General features: G+C 37.9%; 1 protein-coding gene across 2 annotated transcripts in view; it reads left to right on the forward strand.

The window, feature by feature from the left end:
* Nucleotides 1-6695, forward strand: part of FAM65B (family with sequence similarity 65, member B) — an 87084-nt gene that overhangs the window by 69634 nt on the left and 10755 nt on the right. The window lies entirely within an intron of this gene.

Consider the following 6695-nt stretch of genomic DNA (forward strand, 5'->3'; position numbering starts at 1 on the left):
TCAACACTCTTGGCACCAGCAGCCAGGAAATTAAAAGATGTATTGTGATGGGAAAGTCTGCTGTTAGGGACCTCTCCAAAGTACTGAAGAGCAACGGTGTCTCTCTGGAGACTAAAGTGCATCTGATACAGGCCATGGTCTTTGCAATCACATGTTATGCATCAAAGAGTTGGACAATGACCAGGGAGGATAGAAGGAGAATTGATGCCTTTGAGCTTTGGTGCTGGAGAAGAGTATTGAAGGTACCGTGGACTACTAAGAAAACAAACACATTCAGTCTTGAGAGGCTGAAACCGGGCTGCTCCTTGGAGGAAAGGATTCTGAGGCTTCGTCTGACATACTTTGGTCTTGTTGTAAGGAGAGACTGGTCCTTGGAGAAGGACATCATGCTTGGGAGGGTGGAGAGCAGGCTCAGGAGAGGAAGGCCCTCTATGAGGTGGATTGATTCAGTGACTGGGATAATTGGGATGGGTGTGTCAGAGACAGTGAGATTGGCACAGGACAGAACAGAGTTTACAAACCCTACGTTGTACATAGGGTCACTATGAGTCACAAGCAACTCGATGGCACATAAAAACAACAACAATAATATTGAAAAGGTCTAAAGGAGTCGTGATTACATCTCCTTTGCCATTCCTCTTATTGATAATATGCTGCCTTTCCCCATGTTTGGTTAGTTTATTAAGGTTTGATCAATGATATTAATTTTTCGAAGAATCAGCCTTTATTTTCTATTACCTTTCTTTTTTGTTCACTCTATTTCTTCTCTTGGTTTTAGTGTTGCCTCCCTCATTTACTGTTTGGGTTTACTTTGCTACTTTTTACCAATATTATAAGGTGAAATTTTAGAGCATTGATCTTAAGACTTTCTTCTTTTATTAAATTTGTTTGTATGTTTATTTTTTGTTATTTATTTTAATGACCATTTACAGAGACTTTGGTTTCCATTCATTCATTGTTGCATTTTTCTCCCTGCCCACCCCTCCCCCCAGCTCACTCTTAGAAAAGTAAAAGGAAAATTTTTTCATTGTTATACAATCTCCCCCCTCCACAGTGCACTCCACTGTGCAGCCTTCATTCTGGATTCCTGTTATGACAATATTACCTAAACATATATCACTTTTAAACAGTTCTCTCCCTCATCTGTTTCAATGCAGTATACATAATTTATCCCATCTTTCTCAGTCTTCCCCAACCCCAATGTCAGTCCCATTTTACAAAAGTGCCACTATGCAATATTTGGTCTTGTGTGACTGAGATATTTCACTAAGCATAATGTCCTCCATGGTCATCCATTTTGTATAATATTTCTTAAGTTCTTTGTTTTTCAATGCAGCATAGTATTCTATTGTGTAAATATACCAGAGCTTCTCTATCCATTCAGATGCTGATTTTCATTGTAATTCAGATTTTAAACACTTCCTAATTTCTTCAGTGATGTCTTATTTGATAATAGCTTATTAAGCAGTTTGATGTTTAAAATATTCAGAAGAAAAAAGAAATATGAAATTCTGAAAAGGTTCAATTGAAGAAAATCTGTATTCTGTAGTTTTAGATAGAAAATGATATAAGTATCAATTAAGGCAGTTGATAACTTGTTTCACATCAACTGTGGTGAAAGATACTTTTTAAAAGTTTCTAATATTTTTGAGGAAGCTCTGGTGGCCTAGTGGCAAGAAGCTGCACTGCAATCACAAAGGGATGTGGTTCAAGGCCACCAGCTGCTGCACTGGAAAAGGATGAGAAATTTCCTCCTGAGCGATTAACTGCCTCTGAAACTCTGGAGGATCAGCTGTGGGTCAGTTTCACCTCTAAGGTACACCATAACAATAATATCCTTAGGGAGCTCTGGTGTTGTCTCATTCTCATTTAACACATCAGCGTCACAGTGTTCAGCATTACAACAACCACGAGTTACCTCTGTACAGTAAGTGGACAGACCAGGGCTATATGACCTAGAAGAATGTTTAACCAAAAACAATTAAAAATAGGCCTGAGGGCCATGGATTAGAGTCACCCACCTTTGGCTTGGTAGCATCACTTTCTGTTCACTAGGCCAACTGATCTCTCTTTATGCTGTTGTTGTTATTGTTAAGTGCCCGCGAGTCGTAGTCAGCTCATAACGACCCTAGGAACAAAAGGCCTGGACACCTGTATAACTTTCATCCTTTCTCCAGGTTCATAGGTTTCCGGATGCAAGCTGTTTCAGAAGTGGATGCCACTCCTGCTTCCAAGCTTGTTTTAATAGGAGAGCTCCACCAAACACTGTCCGCCATGGGTCACCATTCTCACATTTGACACATCAGTGTCACAGTGTTCAGCTTCACAGCGATGACAAGTTACCTCTGTATGGCAAGTGGACACACTAGGGCTATATGACCTAGAAGAATGTTTGGCCAAAAACAATTGAAAACAGGCCTGAGGGCCGCAGATTAGAGTCACCCACCTTTGGCCAGGTCTTTCATTCATAGGATCACTATGAGTCCCCTATAGCTTGAAGGCACTTAACAAAAACTGGTGTTGTAGGTCGTAGAGAATCATGTTGTCAACTCAAAGACCAAGGCCACTTCTCTCTATGTCTAAGGAATCACTTAATTAAAATCAGGTTGATTAGTGTTCCTTGACATTTCGGTTCAGATGATACATGAAACGTGTTGAAAAATGAGAACCACTCTTATATCACATATCTCAATCCCTTCTCTACTCCTGAGGCACGTTTAGCAATCACTCTATTAACCTTGCTTTCTGCTAACTGGCTGTAATATAACTTCTAACTTATATTTTGTCACAATTTAAGGTAAAAATTATAATGGCAGGAGTAGTTTTAAGACATAAAACTCAAATAGAAGTTATGGCATAAAACGGAAATGATAACACCTGGGGCTTTTATTTTGGGTGAAAACACCTTCACAATACTTTCTTTTACCTAGTTTAAAGGTCAATCCCGAGTCCTCCTAGCTCAAGATTGAGATAGCTGTTCGAATAATGGAGTTCTTTCTTCATTCACTTTTTCTGCTAATCTCCCAGCTCCCAGTATGACGCACACAAACACAAAAGAAAACTAATTAAGCCACAGTTAATTTATTTGGATATAACTATATATTTGACCAAACAGGATAGTTTGGTTTACATTTTAATTGTATAATTTGTTTCCCCCAGCTAATCATCATGCTACCTTGCCTAGGTATAGAACCTGTTGTAAGATTTCTGAAATAAGGGAGCTCTGGTGGCCTAGTGGCAAGAAGCTGTGCTGCAATCCCAAAGCAGGTGATTCAAATCCACCAGATGCTCTGCTGGAGAAGGAGGAGCAATCTCCTCTTGTGCCAGTTGGTTCAGATTTGAGGTACACGACGAGAGAGGAAAAGGTTTTCTGGAATGTACCATAAATGAGCATGTTTTCCACAAGGTAGTCTGACTCAATTCACTCATACAAACTCACCCTGCACTTTAACTCAGTTACATTTACAGCTGTGTTTATAAAAACAACAAAGAGTATGAAGCATCAATATAACATCTGTGAGCCAAAGTTAACTCTTGGCATTTAATGACTTATGTTTTCAAATTCTGATTTAAATGTTTAAACTACAGCACTCTAGAGATAATCGGAAGACAGAATACCTGATACAGCCTTCTTTATTCTCAACTTGGGCAAGTTATGCAATCTATATACATCTAAAATCTTTGAGTTCTTGAATGGGCAACCAGACATGTGTGTTGCAATTAGTAATCTGGAACAGGATTGTTTGACTAGGAGGAGAGGAGAAAAACAAAACAAAATGAATGTGAATGAGCAAATTAAAAAGAAATTTATTTATAAAAGTATTCAATTCACAATAATAAAATAAGTCTTTAATGTCTATAAATCACTATAGGTAACGAAATACTTGTAAATTTACATTTGTCAATTGATATAAAATTATGAAAACAGTAAGCAACCTAATTTTCATAAAGGCCTAAAAAATCTAAACTTTTCTCCCAATCCTTCAAAATAAATAGTAGTGTTAAGGAGTTTTTTTGCTTAGGATCCTCAGGTAATAATTCTTTGGATTGTTATTGCTAATCCTAAGGGTAAATCATTTACCAGGGACTTTGCTAAGGGTTCTACATGTATTAATTTTATTTAAAATTCACAACATCTTTAAGAAGTAGGTACAAATATTACCCCCACTGCTCAACTGAGAAAATGAAGACCCAAAAGCGAAATAACTTAACTGTGAATTCTCTTGTAGTAAATGGCAGAGTTGGAATTTAAACTCTCTTTTCTATTGTCATAACTCTTTATACTATCATAGTTTGTATTTTGACCTTATATTCAATAAAAACTTGCTACAGGGATCCAAATAGAATTTTTGATGTCATATATGAGAAATTAAAGAGTTGATAATCTGAGAATGAATGTTAGATATGAAGAGTATTAATTTGAAAAAAAAAATATACACAGCATGTCTCCTTTGGGGAATCACTAGTACAAACCCAAAAGCCATATAAAAATAGGATTTATTAGATTAAAGATGAGAGGAGGGAACTTCGAAAATGTGTCCTGGTTCTGCTGTTTGTGGTTCTAAGTCACCGACTCAACATACCTCTGTGGATAATAGTCTGTACCACTTATTCTTATCTTCCAAACTGCGAGGTGGTGCAGATTGTGAAATCGGTCACATGATCTCTGTGCATGGATCACATGCAGAGATTGTCACTGATACCCATTTATGTTATTGTTGTTGTTGCTGTTGTTGTTGTTATTAATTGCCATCAAATTGTAAACAACTCATAGCGACAGAATGAATGAAAGACCTGAACACTTGCATAACTTTGATCGTTTCTCCAAGTTCATAGGGTTACCGGAGGCACGCTATTTCGGAAGTGGATGCCACTCCTGCTTCCAAGCTAGTTTAAATCGGGGAGCTCCACCAAACACTGTCCACCATGGGTAAACATTCTCACATTGGATACATGCCCAGCTACAATTTATGAGCACTCTAAAAGGGTTCATAGTAGGAGGTCCTGGATAAAGAATGGGGGAAATGTAGAACAAAACTCAAAAATATAGCAGAGACCCAATTTTTTTGTCTCTATAGAGACTGGTAGAACCCCTGAGACTACAGCCCTTAGGTGCCCTTCACACCCAGAATAAAATTCACCATCATGGCTCAACTTTTAGATGAACAATAGACAACAATATAAGGTAAACAGCAACACTGAAGAGGCACTCACTCCTTAGAATAATCAACCATATAAGATCAAAAGAGCAGCATTTGCCCAAGCATAAGGCCCAGAGGACAGGAAGGAATAGAACAGAAGAATTAATGGAACTAAGAATCACAAGGAGAAAGGAGAAAGAGTGAAATTACATTACAGGTTTTTTAACTAATGTTTAAAAAAAACCCAAACATGTATGATTGGTAGACTTGAAAGCCAGATTTGTAAACTTTCACTCAAAGCACAATAAAACAAATAAATGACATCTGGATTTCTCAATTAGCAAGACTTTTGCTAATGAGGCTAGAATTTACCAAGAAGCCTCTGCTATAAACAGGAAGCCAGTCAACGATTGAGGATTTTACTGTCATTTCTTTCCTTCATTAGTGAATTTACCATTTGTAACTTCCAACCTACAGGAAATACTACTTTATGTTGTCTTTTCCTATAGAGCTTTCATAATATGTGATAAGGTCCACAAGGCAGGTGAAGTGACACATGGGGAAAAGATAGGAGAAAAATATGGAAAGCCAGACCTAAGGGTACGTATCTAGGACACAAGGAAAAGGATTGAAATAAGAATCTGACAGTGAAGGTGGTCTCTGCCTTTTAATATGATACCTTCAATATTACAAGTAAATGTCTTTAATAACTTGAAAGGATTCCCTGGATGGAACAAATGGTGCATGTACTCAAGTGATTAGCAAAGGTTTGGAGGTTCAAATCCACTCAAAGATGCTTCAGAAGAAAACTTATTTCCAAAAGTCATCATCCATTTAAAATAGTTCTACTCTAAACACACGGGGCCATCATGAGTGAGAGTCAACTTCATAGCAATTGATTCTTTAAAGAATGAAAAATCTCTTTAAGATCAGAGTCTGACAGTGAGAGAGGCTGGTGCCAGTTCTCAAGTTTGTGTTCTTTAAATCTAGAGAGGCTAATAAATTCTAGTTAAAAAGACAGAGAGGAATGGCGTATTCCTTGGGTGGAGGTTGGCACCAAACCAGCAACAGCAATGCGTTGGCACAGGCTCGGGTGAGTGCTTCTGTTTCCAGAACATTAAGCTCTGTGACAACATGCTCACCACACTGGATGGCACTTTCGTGAGAGGAGAAAAATCTTCCTATCCACAGGGACATGGGTGTGTGCATGACAGCTAAGGGATCACAAATGGACACAGAGGATTACAAATAGAAAACCTAGAAGTGAAGAACATTTAAGAATCATAGAATTGCCTTTAGCATAGTCTTCATTGCTTCATTTAAATTTGTTATAGTCAGAATCACTTTTCTGCAATATCCCAGTGGAGAATCGGTTTATTCTCCTAAGCCTCTTAATACCTGTTCTGAGAGCAGACCCACTCATTTTCCAATAGAAATGAGACTGGCAGTGAAAAATCTCTTAACTTTGTCAGTGTTTATTTTCTTCCATTGTTGTTATTATTGTTATTTGGTGTCGAGTTGCTTGCAACTCATAGTGACCCCAGGTACAGCAGC

This window comes from Elephantulus edwardii, unplaced genomic scaffold (genome assembly GCF_000299155.1).
Source record: "Elephantulus edwardii isolate Elephantulus edwardi_28Jun2011 unplaced genomic scaffold, EleEdw1.0 scaffold00070, whole genome shotgun sequence".
Lineage (NCBI taxonomy): Eukaryota > Metazoa > Chordata > Mammalia > Macroscelidea > Macroscelididae > Elephantulus > Elephantulus edwardii.